A 14,597-nucleotide genomic window follows, 5' to 3' on the forward strand; every position below is an offset into this window, starting at 1 on the left:
TATTCATGAGAGATATACCCCCATGACCCCAACACCTCTCACCAGTCCCCACCTCCGATGCTAGGAATCAATGTCAACATGTGATTTGGGGGACAATATTCAAACTATAGCAATTACTTTGTAAGTCATGTTTAAGGAGTTTGCTTTATTCTGAGGGCATCAAAGAGCCAATGAAGAATTTTAAGCAAGATAATTAAAGGACTGGATTCAGAGTTTTTTGCAGCTCATCAGAGTTTCCTCCCCTATTACTTCTCCTCACCTCTAAGTGGATAGGGAGTCTTTCAGAAAACTATCCATGAAAATAATGCTGTTAACAAATACGAGATAGTTAAAATCAACAGAATGATCCCTTGTCGCCCCCATCCCTCAATTAAAAGCATGTGCTTTTTTGAGTGCCTCATAGAGTAAATGCCCCCCTTCCCCTTCTTCTTTTTAAAAGCTCCTAGTTATGGTAGCAGCCTTGAGGAAGATGGATCATTCAGGCATAGTCAGGCAATGATATGTTTTAGTAAACAGAACCAAGAGAAGCGGGTACCATGAGGCCTGAGCATTGAGAATGAGGAGACACTGCTGTTACTGGCACATCCTTTCATTCCTTCTAGACACAAGCCTCAGCAGACATCCAGTGCCATCAGATCACTCTTAAAGAAGGGCCTCAGCGTAGCATCCACAGCTAGTCACAACTTCCTCAGGGATGACTTGCACCTGGGAGGAAAAATAGGAGAAAGGTGGAAGTACAGTTGATGCTATTTCTTTCTTTATCTGTATTGCCGATAAAATTGCCTTTTCAATTTCTCTCAGTGATTAATATCTGTATGATGTGTGTGCATCAAAACAGACTATAGCAGGTCCTCTTTGACGACCCTTGCTCCAGTGGTCAATAACTCAATGATTAGCAGAAGGACCTCAGAAGCTTGTTAAAAATACAGAGTCTTAGTTCATGCATTCAAGTTACTTAATCAAACTCTCTGGAGTAGGATCCATGAAGCTAGTTTTAGTTGTTTTTGTTTTTTACAAAAATTTTACAGGCTTGTAAAATGTTGCTGTGGTTAATGTAGAAGAAATCTGCCATAAATTTTTTTTTTTTTTTTTTTTTTTGCTTTTGTCTTTTTCTTTTTGTCCAGGCTAGAGTGTAATGGCGCAATCTCAGCTCACTGCAACCTCCACCTCCCAGGTTCAAGCAATTCTCCTACCTCAGCCTCCCAAGTAGCTGGGATTACAGGCACCTACCACCACACCCAACTAATTTTTTTGTATTTTAGTAGAGTCGGGGTTTCACTATGTTGGCCAGGCTGGTCTCGAACTCCTGACCTCAGGTGATCCACCCGCCTCAGCCTCCCAAAGTGCTGGGATTAGAAGCGTGAGCCACCACACCCAGCCTCATAAAGTTATTTTCTAGCTAAAGATCTACTATGGCTTTTAGTCATTTGCAGGGTTTTGTTTTGCATTATTTAAATGTGTCTGTTTCAACACATCTCTCTCAAAAAAAGTTTTCAAAAAACCAGAGACCTTGTCTTCCTGCTGTTGAATTTCTGTGCCACTTTACACATTGGTAGGTACTTGGCAGACATCTAAAAAATAGAGAATAGAAAGCAATAAAATCAATGTGAATTGGTATTCTTGATGGAGATGAGTCTGCAGACGCATATTACAGGAAAGGAAACAGCATTCCTCCCTAGGGCACAGACCTATTTTTATGTTCAAGCTGCTCCCTTTTGGTAGACAGCGTCATAAGCATCACCAACTTAAATCTGCTGTTTGACAGGTGGAGTCTTACGTGATTGACTTGGTAACATTCACTTTCTGAACACATTTTTTTTTCAGCCTTCATAGAGAAGTTATGGAAGGAGCATTTTTATTGCCATGTTGCAGGTTAGCCAACAGGATAAAATTGTGTTCATTGTGGTATCAAAATAAAAAAATAGCTCTTTTCTTTCTTTCCTAAATTTTTGTGCTCTTTATCCTCACTCTAGATGCCATGAGTTGTATTTGCCTTTTATATGCATGTTTTTGCTTTGTATTTAACACAGGTTTGAATATTTCGGAAACTTTATGGAAATATGGAAACCCTATTTGGAATTCGATTTTAATTTGCAGAAGGAAAGTTCAGGAAAAAAAATTTTTTTTCAGTTAAGAGACAAGCAAATACCTATTAAAAGTGATGGGCCAGGCATGGTAGCTCATGGCTGTAATCCCAGCACTTTGAGATGCCAAGGCAGGTAGATCGCTTGAGCCCAGGAGTTTGAGATCAGCCTGGGCAACATGGCAAAACCCTATCTCTAAAAAACAAAATACAAAAAAAATTAGCCAGGCGTAGTGGTGCACACCTGTAGTCTCAGCTACCCAGGAGACTGAGGTGGGAGGATCACCTGAGCCCAGGAGGTCGAGGCTGCAGTGAGTCATAATTGTGCCACTGCACTCCAGCCTGGGTGACAGAGTGAGACCCTGTCTCAAAGAAAGAAGAAAAAAATTTCAGAGAGAACAGCTTATGATGCAAAATAAAACATATGGATGTCAATTAATTTCAACTTTTCTGTAATCTGTATGCCAGTTTCATAAGGAAATAGTTCAAATCAGGGCACCCGAAGGAAGAAAGTAGTTGGTTGATGAAATTTCTTCCTCTGCTCAAAATTTAACCACCGCCCTTAAATTTCATCATGAAATACTTGACCTTGGTACTGAAAGAAAAGGGTAGTACTAAGAAAAACTTTTTCTTCTTCTGTATATCTTACCCTTCTTGAAAATAACTTCTTATGAAAAGTAATATCAAATAGGCTAGCATTTCCATCATAAAAATTATCCAGTAGAAAGCCTTCTCAGTACAACTGGTTAATACCATTTAAAGTTATTGTTTCTGAAAGACCATGAATATCACAACTTACCTCATCACCACAAGTTTGCAAATTAACCCATTCATCTGGAAAAACTAAGTTAGATCAAAATGGCCATGATAACTATAATTACAATAAGAAATTATAACAAAATGCAGGTGGCTGCTTGATACTGCCATTTCATCTTGTCCAACTCCAGACCCAGCAAGCAATGGAGCTCAGAAATTGCCCTGAGTATGGCATTATTCCTAAAAGCATAGTACCCTCTAAGGAAACAGAAATGTTTCTCTGTCATTAGTTGAATGTCAGCAAACAGTCACTAAGGGATAATATTGTTTCTTTAATTCCAAAGAAAATGTTCCTTCCTGACAACATGACAACTCTTAGTTAAACACTGTATCGCATTTGCACACTCATGCTGAACCTACTAGCACACATATTAAATTTCCTGATAACTTAAAAATAAAAGTAGTCCCCCAAGTGCTATTCTTCTTCAATCATTAAGGCTTCTCATTTTTAAGAGAAAACAGAAAGCTTAAAATAGGACCCTTGAATATTGTATTTCCTCTGCAAAATATATTATACTTCATAAGCAAACATTTTAAAATGGAGAGAATGCCATCCAACTGAAGAGAACTTATGTTTTTATATAGACTTAAATATCTCTTTACTATAAATACTTAGTAATAATAATATTTGTTTTAACAATAAAACCCTAGTTAACCAAAATTATTGGTGTATGTCTATAGTACATTGGATATGTCTTTATGCATCCTTTTAGACCTTCACCTCACCTGTCTTGCATTCTGGCTGCAGGTGAGGCAACCAGTCTGTGCACCTCCAACCACTTTAGTATAGGTTCCCCTTTACAGCACCTTGCCTCAGATCAGTCCCCAAGAGCCTCTCTTCTTCTGCCCAGGTGTTCTCTGTTGACCCCACTATGTGAGATGACACAGAAGCATGTTTTGCACCCATGCATGTGTTACCCAGGAGGGTAAAGCCAATCATTTGACCATTGAGAGGTAAAGGTTTCTCACTGTCTCAGAAAGACAGTCCTAAGACACATTTTATATGCCTGGGTGATTGAGAAGCTAGTTACCTGTAGAGATATACACTTAATAATACATTGTCATTTTGCATCTCTCTTCTGTTTGGCTCACCTTTGATCCCTGGACTCATACTTCACAATAAAGTGTTTTAAAACAAGACTTTGTCTCAAGCTGTGATTCCTGGCAAACCCAAGCTAAGATATAACTGTACAACATACACAAATATAATAAGAATTATGGTTGTCACATACTGTTAAGTTACAACAGTTCAAGAATGGGTAAAAGTCAATACTATTACCATTATTAGCCATGAAAAACACAAAAGAGATTATCTGGCTCAATGATCTTTCTAAGTTTATGTAAGACCCACATTCTAATTAATTAAATAGCTACAGGCATATGTATCTCAAATTCAAGAGACTGCTTAACTTTTCCTGCTTTTGTTCATATGAAGAAAAACCTTAAGCACCTTTAAAAAGAGCAGATTTATTTATTTGTTTGTTCTTATAGAGACAGGGTATAGCTATGTTGCCCAGGCTGGTCTCAAACTCCTGAGCTCAAGCAATTCTCCTTCCTCAGCCTCCCAAAGTACTGGAATTACAGGTGTGAGCCACCATATCCAACCAAGAGTGGATTTTTTTTAAACTTTCCCAGTGACAGAAGGGAAGTCAACCAACTCATAGGTTCATACCCACACAAAATAGCACATAAACCTTGGTTAACCATTACACGTACACACACACACACACTTGCATGAACATACACAGACCCAGGGGATCAATAGCATATTCACACAGGGATAAGAATATACCAGAACAGAATAGACTAAAACTTACAGATAAACCTTTTGAACAGGGCGTTTTTTTAATCCAGGTAATTACCTGATGATCATAGTGCAAATTACACCCTCATAAATAAAAATAAGACACAAAACAGATTATAGAAATTTTAAGTCTTTACTGAACTAACTTTCTCAAATTGTGCTGGACACAGACAAGTCATATACTAGATTCAATACTGTTAATTATATATTATAATAGTTTCTAACATCCATGTATTACTTTATATTTTAATAACTTTTTCACTGAGTTGTCTTATTTAATCCTCCAAATCTGTGAAATAATTGACTTTATCATTCTCATTTTACAAATAAAGATCAGAGAGGGTAAATAACTCATAGAGGATACAGTATATTGCCTGCACTGCAAAGTCAGAATTTATAGAACTATTTATTGAGCCGCTCTTTCAAACTCATTTTATCTCTGGTTATCCATTAGTATTGTCTCCCATATACCAGCTTCTCTGCTAACCACTTCTCTAACTTGACATTCTAAAAGGATCTTAAATGTCTGGTTTCATTTCCCTAGATTTCCCCACTACTTAGTGTATTTAAGATGGTCTCCTCTGCTTCTAAACATTTAGACCAACCCAAATCACCCATAAATCACAAACCTATGATGATTGTGCACACCAGTTGGCTGACTTCCTAGCAGTCCTCCCCAGTTTCTTCCATGCCTGAAGGGCCCTGATTTCATTTGATGCCTACCTCTCTTCTGCTACAGAACCAAGGAGGGGTTATCCCATTTTCAGTTCCAAGAGTAAATCTTGATAGACCTATGCCAATAATTACGACCCCGGTTCTTTTTCTAAGGATTGGTGTAAGCATGACCACATGACCTAATTCTGCACAATGAGACACGAGGGGAGATGATATGGGAGAAACTTATGGAAAGGTTTTCCACTACCGTTATGAGCAGAATTATGTTGAATTCATATGTTGAAGCTCTAACTCCCAGCACCTTAGAATATGAATGCCTTTGGAAATAACGCCTTTTTAATTTATTTATTTAATTTATTTGTTTGTTTGTTTGTTTGTTTTATTTTCGAGATGCAGTTTCGCTCTTGTTGCCCAGGTTGGAGTGCAATGGCGCAATCTCGGCTCACTACAACCTCTGCCTCCCAGGTTCAAGTGATTCTCCTGCCTCAGCCTTCCAGGTAGCTGGGACTACAGGTATGCGCTACTACACTCAGCTAATTTTGTATTTTTAGTAGAGACAGGGTTTCACCATGTTGGTCAGGCTAGCTCGTCTCAAACTCTTTACCTCAGGTGATCCTGCCTCAGCCTCCCAAAGTGCTGGGATTACAGGCATGAGCCACTGAACCCAGCCAAGATAATGTCTATAAAGAGGTAACTAAAATTAAATGAGGTTATATGGGAAGTCCGTAATCTAATTTGACTGATGTCCTTTTCAGAGGAACTGTGGACACCTGAAAAGACACCAGGGATAAGTCAACAGAAGAAAGACCATGTGGGGACACAGAGAATGTGGCCATCTGCAAGTCAAGGAGGATGACCTTAGAAAAAAACAAACCTGTGATATCTTGGTGTTGAACTTTGAGCCTGCAGACTATGAGAAAATAAATTTCTGTTTTTTTGGAAACCCAGTCTGTGGCATTTTGTTATGGCAGCCCTAGAAATTTAATACAGTCATTTAAAAATGACATATAAATAAATTTTAAAATAATGACACAAGGAAGGAAGCACCCTTTCTGTTACTGGACATTTTGATTTCTGATTATGAAGATGGAACTGCTTTAGCCATCTTACACCTGTACGGAGAATCCATCTGAGAACTGGTTTCCATGTTGAGTATGGCAGATCTACAAAAACATATATAAAACAAAAATCTGTTTCTTAATGATGCTGCTGAACCACCGAATTAACTAAACTTGGATCACTCTGTCTTCAAGTGTCCTCTTACATGAAAATATGTTTCCCTGATTTCTTTAAGCTGTGGTTTTCTATAAATTATAGCCAAAATCATCCTATTGATACAATCAATTGGATAAAGTTTAGCTATTGACAAGCTAAGGCTGTTTCAGCAGTTACTCTAGACTTTACTCCTTTATTCCTCATCAGTTCTTAGTCTTCTTCCATTTCCAGCTCTATACTCTTGGCTCTTTGCCTCCAACCTGTCTCAGAGCTTTTAACTTATCTCTAACTTATCTCTAGTTTTCTAAGCATTAGACTCTCAATTGTCCCCTATAAACTTGCTTAGTTTCTCTTAGGTAGGAATTACAATCTTGGATCTATCCACTTAAAATGAAGTCCAAAGTCAGTTCCAAAATGTAGGCAAATTCAGAAAGATAAGCTAATAACCTATCTTTTAGTTGACATGGTCAACCCAATACATAGATCTGTGTTATGCTCTGTTTATAAGTAATGGCAAATTCCTGAAGGACCGACACCCAATATTACATAGGCAAAAAGTCTGAGACCTCAAACCCAATTTCCTAACACCAAATACTTTACTAATTCCATTATTCATTATTCTAACCAATTAATAAATTTGATGTTAATATGTTGGGACCAGATAGTATTCACTTAACAGTTTTAAAAGATTATAAGGTGATAACCACTACACTACAGAAACCACATACAAAACTCACCATCTGTGCAAAGCAAATGCAGTTTGGGAGTCAGGAGTTCACGCTCTAATATTGCTTTATCAGTTTATTTCACAGATAATGGCACCTTAATTATTATCAATGACCTGCATGCTGTTGCTTACTATTCCTTCTTAGATATGTTTTTCTGAGTTATTCAAATTGTATTGGTGTTTACCAATTTGACTCTTCTAGGAACTAATACCTACATTTCTATAAGACAGAAGAATTCTTCTACAAGACAGAATAATTATCAGATTGATTTTCAGAAAATAAATTTCTAGTAAGTTTTTGATAGCTTGAACTAAAAATAATAGATTCTAAAGAATTTTCTAAGTTAAAAAAGAAAACAGACAAGAAAATGTCTGGCAATGCTAATTTGGATTAAATTTGTTTAGAAAAAAACACATTATACAATCTTTGAAATACAATCTATTATGGTTAAAGAAAAGCACTTGGATTATCTGGTTCTTAATTTGTATTTTAAACAAAAGTAAAAGCACACTTATTTTGCATACTTATTTAATTATGTCTATTCATTTTTCATCTTAGTCATGTGATTTTCAGAAGCGATTTCCACAGACATAAGTAGCTTTAATCTCCATACATTGAAATATCAGTGAGAAATAAACACTTCCCGTTTAATGGCTTTAACTAGAGAAATGCTTATGTTGATTAATGTCTATCAAGTTTTCCTTGATTTACTTGGAATGTGTTTTTTCTACAAATGAATAAAGCATTAATGACTCACAAAAAAAAGATTATAAGGTGAAAATGTAGAAATACATACAATTTCTCATTAACTTTATAAATTGCCAGATATTTAAGGATTTATAAAATATTAAAAGGATTTTGGAATTGTAGACTCTTACCTCCCTACTTGGAAGTTTGATAGAATCTTTATAAGCAAGAGACTCTGTGATAGACCCCTTTGTGGATACAGGTGGAATGAATACATAGAGCTTAACCTATAATCCAAAATTCAGCAGGAGAAGACAGGCCATCAGGTAAACATTTTACTTTCCGTAGCTTAGCTACAAATACATTGACCTTAATCCAGCCATTGAGAATATCGTTGACTTCCAGAGTTTGGGTTTTTTTTAATTTTATTATTATTATTATTGCTTATTTGTTTGTGTGTTTCTGGCTAATTCTCCTTATCTGATTCTCTGACCCTATTTTGGTAACCTGTCTTTCATATTTCCAATCTCATTTCCTGCTTTTTGCATCACTTTTCATCGGGTATTGATTTCTGTATTCCTAGCCATAACCAGCTAACCTAAATGTCATTCTTGACAATGCTTTGTATCTAATAATTCATTTTAATGGTCTTGGAACTGTACAATACTTTGATTATACACACAACATTGAAGTTCAACAAAAGAACCCATGTTCCTTTCCCTGACTCAATAAATATTTAGATAGGGTAATCTACTGGGAAAAGAGTAATGTGGTTTCTGTAAGGGGATATTATAGCCGTCTAGTAGCATTCTTTGAAGAGGTAAATTAATAGATAAATAAGGGGCAGGCGTGGTGGCTCACGCCTGTAATTCCAACACTTTGGGAAGCTGAGGCCAGTATGGATCACCTGAGGACAGAAGGTCAAGACCAGCCTGACCAATATGGTGAAACCCCATCTCTATTAAAAATACAAAAATTAGCCAGGCATGGTGGCATGCACCTGCAATCCCAGCTACTCAGGAAGCTGAGGCAGGAGAATTGTTTGAGCCCAGGAGGTGGAGGCTGCAGTGACCTGAGATCACACCACCGCACTCCAGCCCGGGCAACAGAACAAGACTCGGTCTCAAAAAAAATAAAAGAAAAAATAGATAAATAAGGACAACAAGCAAAGGTAAAGTGCCTAGACTTTAAATTCAGGCCTTCAAACCAAAGATTATCTTAAAGGTGAATCACTCACTATCGGATTATACAATTAGCAGCCTTCTGTATCCATGGGTTCCTCTTCCATGGATTCAACCAACCATAGATCAAAAATATTCAGGAAAAAAAATGTATCGGTACTGAACACATATCGATGCATTTTTTCTTGTAATATTCCTAAAACAACACAGTATAACAACTATTTACATAATTTACATATTACATATCTTTGCTGTATTAGATTATAATGATTTAAGAGATGATATAAAGTATACAGAAGGATGTGCATAGCTTACATGCAAATATTTTATCAGAGACTTGAGCCACTGTAGATTTTGGTATGCTCCAGAGGTCCTGAAACTAACACCCCCACAGATACTGAAGGACAACTATATTCACAGAAAATATTTTATCATGGATTAAAAATATACATTAGTGCCAAAAATTAGAGCCTGAATTTTAGAGGAATCTATGCAATGGGAGAGATGTCACAGAGATCAGTACTGAGATTAACTTTGATCAATAATTTTTTTTTTGAGCCAGGGTCCCACTGCGTGGCATGATCATAGCTCATGATCATTGCAGCCTCAATCTCCCAGGCTCAAGCCATCCTCCCACCTCAGCCTCCTGGGTAGCTGGATCTACAGGCATACCACCACACCTCGCCTGGCTAATTATTTATTATTTATTTATTTATTTATTCTGAGTCAGAGTCTTGCTCTGTCGCCCAGGGGAGTGCAGTGGCATGATCTTGGCTCACTGCAACCTCTGCCTTCCAGGTTCAAGTGATTCTCCTGCCTCAGACTCCCGAGTAGCTGGGAATACAGGTGCTCATCATCATGCCCAGCTAATTTTTTTGTGGTTTTTTTTTTTTGTAGAGACGGGTTCCACCATGTTGGGCAGGCTAGTCTGGAACTCCTGACCTCAAGTGATCTACCCACTTTGGCCTCCCAAAGTGCTAGGATTCACGCCTGTAGCCACCATGCCCAGCAATAATTTTTGAAATAGAAGATGACTATAGAGTATCATTTCATAATTTAAAAATAACAACAGTGGTGAATTATGAAGATAAGGAAAAAGTTTAGGAAATTTCACAAGGTAGGCAGTTGGACAGAAATGTAAGATACCAGCTTCTTGATGAGAAAAGTAAGGTCCTATTATGAGCTAAATTGTGTTTCCTGAAGATTCATATGCTAAAGTCCTAACCCCCAGTTCCTCAGAGTGTGACCATATTTAGAGACAGCATCTTTAAGGAGGTAATTAAGTTAAAATGAGGCCAGTTAGGGTGAGTCATTGTTCACAGCAGAAGCCATGCTTTCCTTAAGGTTAAACACAGTTCCTTCAAATTTGTCTCTTTAACTCTTGGTTGCCACTCTGTGCTGCGAAACTGCTACATGGTTGCATTTCTTTTCTTTTTTTTTTTTTTTTTTTTTTGAGACGGAGTCTCGCTCTGTCGCCCAGGCTGGAGTGCAGTGGCCGGATCTCAGCTCACTGCAAGCTCCGCCTCCCGGGTTCACGCCATTCTCCTGCCTCAGCCTCCCGAGCAGCTGGGACTACAGGCGCCCGCCACCTCGCCCGGCTAGTTTTTTTGTATTTTTTAGTAGAGACGGGGTTTCACCGGGTTAGCAAGGATGGTCTCGATCTCCTGACGTCGGCCTCCCAAAGTGCTGGGATTACAGGCTTGAGCCACCGCGCCCGGCCGCATTTCAATATTAAGTATGTAAGCCAGTGAGTAAACCAAACCATGGTATTTTGTGAATCTACTAATGGAGAAGATCATATCAGTACTATTATTTCAGTACAGAAATTCAAAGGTAATGCATACAGAAATAGAGATCATAAAATACAGTCATTTTAAATTACTTTTACACTAAAAACTAATTTAGTCATTGTGCTCCAGACATTAAGTGCATTAATAAGTACATGCTTCAAAGTTTTTCTCCTTTTTCTATTCCTTCCCCATCCACCACAAAAAAAAGTGAGAGAAAATTTTCTAGATCTAATCTGGAAAAGACAAGACACCTTTTGTGAATGCTAAGTAGGGAGACTTAGAAAATGAAGAAAGAAAAGACCCTAATGGTCTCGGAAACTGTATAAAAAATAATTCTACAGCTGAAGTATTTGGGCACTTCCTTTTTTTTTTTTCTTTTTTTTTTTTTGAGACAGAGTCTCAGTCTGTCACCCAGGCTGCAGTGCAGTGGCGCAATCTTGGCTCAATGCAACCTCCGTCTCCCAGAGTCAAGCCATTCTTGTGGCTCAGCCTCCCAAGTAGCTGGGATTAAAGACATGCACCACCACTACTGGCTCATTTTTGTACTGTTAGTAGAGATGAGTTTTCACCATGTTGGTCAGGCTGGTCTTGAATTCCTAACCTCAGGTGATCCACCCACCTCGGCCTCCCAAAGTGCTGGAATTACAGGCGTGAGTCATTCTGCCGGCCGATTCCATAAATTTTGATCAACTATTATTTTCTTAGAATGCATGACCTATTGCCAAATTCACCACTTCATTGTCACATTTTTCTTTTTAATCAATAGGGAGAAGATTGTTACATAGGAATTGAATTTGTTTTACTGAAAATTGGAATTGAATTAGTTCAGATAATATCCTTAACTTTCTTATCTCTCTCCATTCACTTTCAATTATTCGAATTATAACAAGTTCCATTGGAAAAGATGCATACTTTTACCTTCTCTTTGAATTAAAGGTAATCTGAAATAAATTGATTGCTTCTGCTAAATAGACAAATATAATTACTAAGTATTATCAGGTTTCAAATAACACTAATAGAATATGTACACAGGTAAGACTCATTTAGCATTATTTAAAATCTCATTTTTAAAAAATATGATAATGGAGACAAATTTGCTATTAAATAATTTATTTGTAATGCATAAATGCCCTTAGCGGTCAATCCTATTTGGGTTTGAGAAAAACATGACATTTTCAAGTTATCTTAGTTGGTGTAGGTCTAAAGATACGGAAGGGAAGTAAGAACCAAGAGGTTGTGTCTTAGCAACTACTCAGCGGGCAGCTGGAACTGTAGCTCATTGAGAACACACAATGCAGAGGACTGATAGCAGCTCTTCCACTCAACAGCAACATCTGCAAAGATCCATTCAGCAGTAAACTTCTGCTGCTTTCTATGACAAGGATTCCCAACTTATAAGTGGGTTGATTTCAGTCTCTGCTTGTAACTCTGTATCCTCCAAAACTATTCTCTCCACTTGTCTTCTCTCCAACTCAAGGTCTGTGTTAGCTTTTACTGTCTTGTGACTTCTGAAACCTCAATGTGTCTCTAGTTTCTGCTCACTTAAGTTTCCCTCCAAACTCTCAAGGGAGATCTGCTTTATGGTTAGTCAACATCCAATATTGACCATTCTTGCTGGGCAGAGTTTAGTAACACTTCATGGGCTGATAGCTAGGGTTTTAGCTATCTTTGTCTCAAAGGTTAATCCTTGAGCTGAGTCAGCTGACCCAGGAAAGCAGGAGTCACATGATGTAAAGCATAATGGCCCTAGGAGCAGAGAAACACTCAGCTGTCGTTCATAGATGAGGTCTTTGGACAGGGAAGGACAATGGGCACGGGTGGACGCACAGAGCGACATGGTCTCCTCTCCAATGTAAGTCTTCTTTAGAGGAATCAATGATACGAAAGTTTATTTTTAAAAATTATAAAACAATAATGTTGGTTTCATCCTCCATCCCAAAATTCCAAGTAATTATATTCAAGTACTGTATAACAACATTTTGGTCAACAATGGACCACATATAAAACCGTGGTCCCATAAGATTTATAATAGAGGAGGGGCATGGACCAGAAATCTGAGAGAGGTCAAAGATACCCAGGCCAGGTGCCCTGCCACAGGTACTCTGGTCCTGATATGCAGTAGGAGGGGCACAGTGTTAGAAGCCCCTTCCTCAGTGCTGCCAACCAGACACCCAGCCCATGGCGAACCCTGGCCTTGGGGCCGCTCCTGGCCCTGGGCCTGCCTCTGCTGCGGGCCTGCTGAGGCCCAGCCTTGAGACAAACCTCCACAGCAGGGGCCCCTTCTGTAAATGAGAGCAGCACTATTATGCCCACCAGTTCTAGCTCCAGTGGGGCCCTGTCTCGGGGGCATTACTGCTATCATGTGGACTTCTCCATCCTGACCACCCTGCTCCTGGCTGTGGGGCTGGAACTACCAGTGCAGAAGCTTCGGAAGAAGCACAGATGGAGGCGGAAACCTACCCGCCCAGCAGCAAGGAACAGGTGGGTGCCCATGCACCACAGACCCTCAACTTCAAGTTGCCTCTGGAGGAGTAGCAGCTCATCTGAACACTGGTGTCAGAGGCCTTTGAACCAAAGTGACTCCATCTTGAATAGGGGCTGGGTAAAATTGATAAACGAGTTAAGAAGAAATTACTTAGGCAGATAATGAGGGTACGGAAGTCTTCGGGAAGGTTGTCCTTTTAATGAAAAGCAGCCTCAAATTACTTTTCCTTTCTAACGAAGAGCAGCCTGTAAAATCGAGCTGCAGACACAGATTGGCAGTTGTGCCAATCATGTTCAATATGGTGGCTCCATCTTCCCTTTTTTTTTTTTTTTTTTTTTTTTTTTGAGATGGAGTCTCACTCTGTCGTCCAGGCTGGAGTGCAGTGGCGCCATCTTGGCACACCACAACCTCTACCTCCTGGGTTCAAGCTATTCTGTCTCAGCCTCTCCTCCCCCACCTGTAGCTGAGATTACAGGTGTGCGCCACAAAGCCCGGCTGATTTTTTTTTGTATTTTTAGTAGAGACGGGGTTTCACTACGTTGGTCAGGCTGGTCTCGAACTCTTGGCCTCAAGTGATCTACCTGCCTCAGCCTCCCAAAGTGCTGAGATTACAGGCTTGAGCCACTGCACCTGGCCCATCTTCCCTTCTTCTGTACAGTAAGGAGCAGACAAGATGGCGCTGGTTAACTGGAAAGCCCATTTGCATAATAAGATTAGGATGGGGGCAACCAGCCTTACCACAAGCACTATGAAAACATCATACCTGATCGAACCAATCTGTGAGCCTTATGTAAATCAAACACTGCCTCCTCAAACCTGACTATAAAGTCTGGCCCATCCACTGCTGGCAGGTCTTTCTTCTCAGAAGTTCCCTCTCTCTCAACAGACAGAGCTGTTTTATTTTCTTTTCTTCTGCCTATTAAACCTTTGCTCCTAAACTCCTCATGTGTGTCTGTGTCCTAAATTTTCCTGGCACCAGATAACAAACCCCGGGTATACACCGCAGACAATGTAGCCACTTCAAAATGAAGCTGAGATCTACTGGGCTGCATTCCCATGAGGTTAGGTATTCTAAGTCACAGGATGAGATAGGAGGTCCACAAAAGATGCAGGTCACAAAGACCTTGCAAAAT

Source organism: Theropithecus gelada, chromosome 4 (genome assembly GCF_003255815.1).
Source record: "Theropithecus gelada isolate Dixy chromosome 4, Tgel_1.0, whole genome shotgun sequence".
Classification (NCBI taxonomy): domain Eukaryota; kingdom Metazoa; phylum Chordata; class Mammalia; order Primates; family Cercopithecidae; genus Theropithecus; species Theropithecus gelada.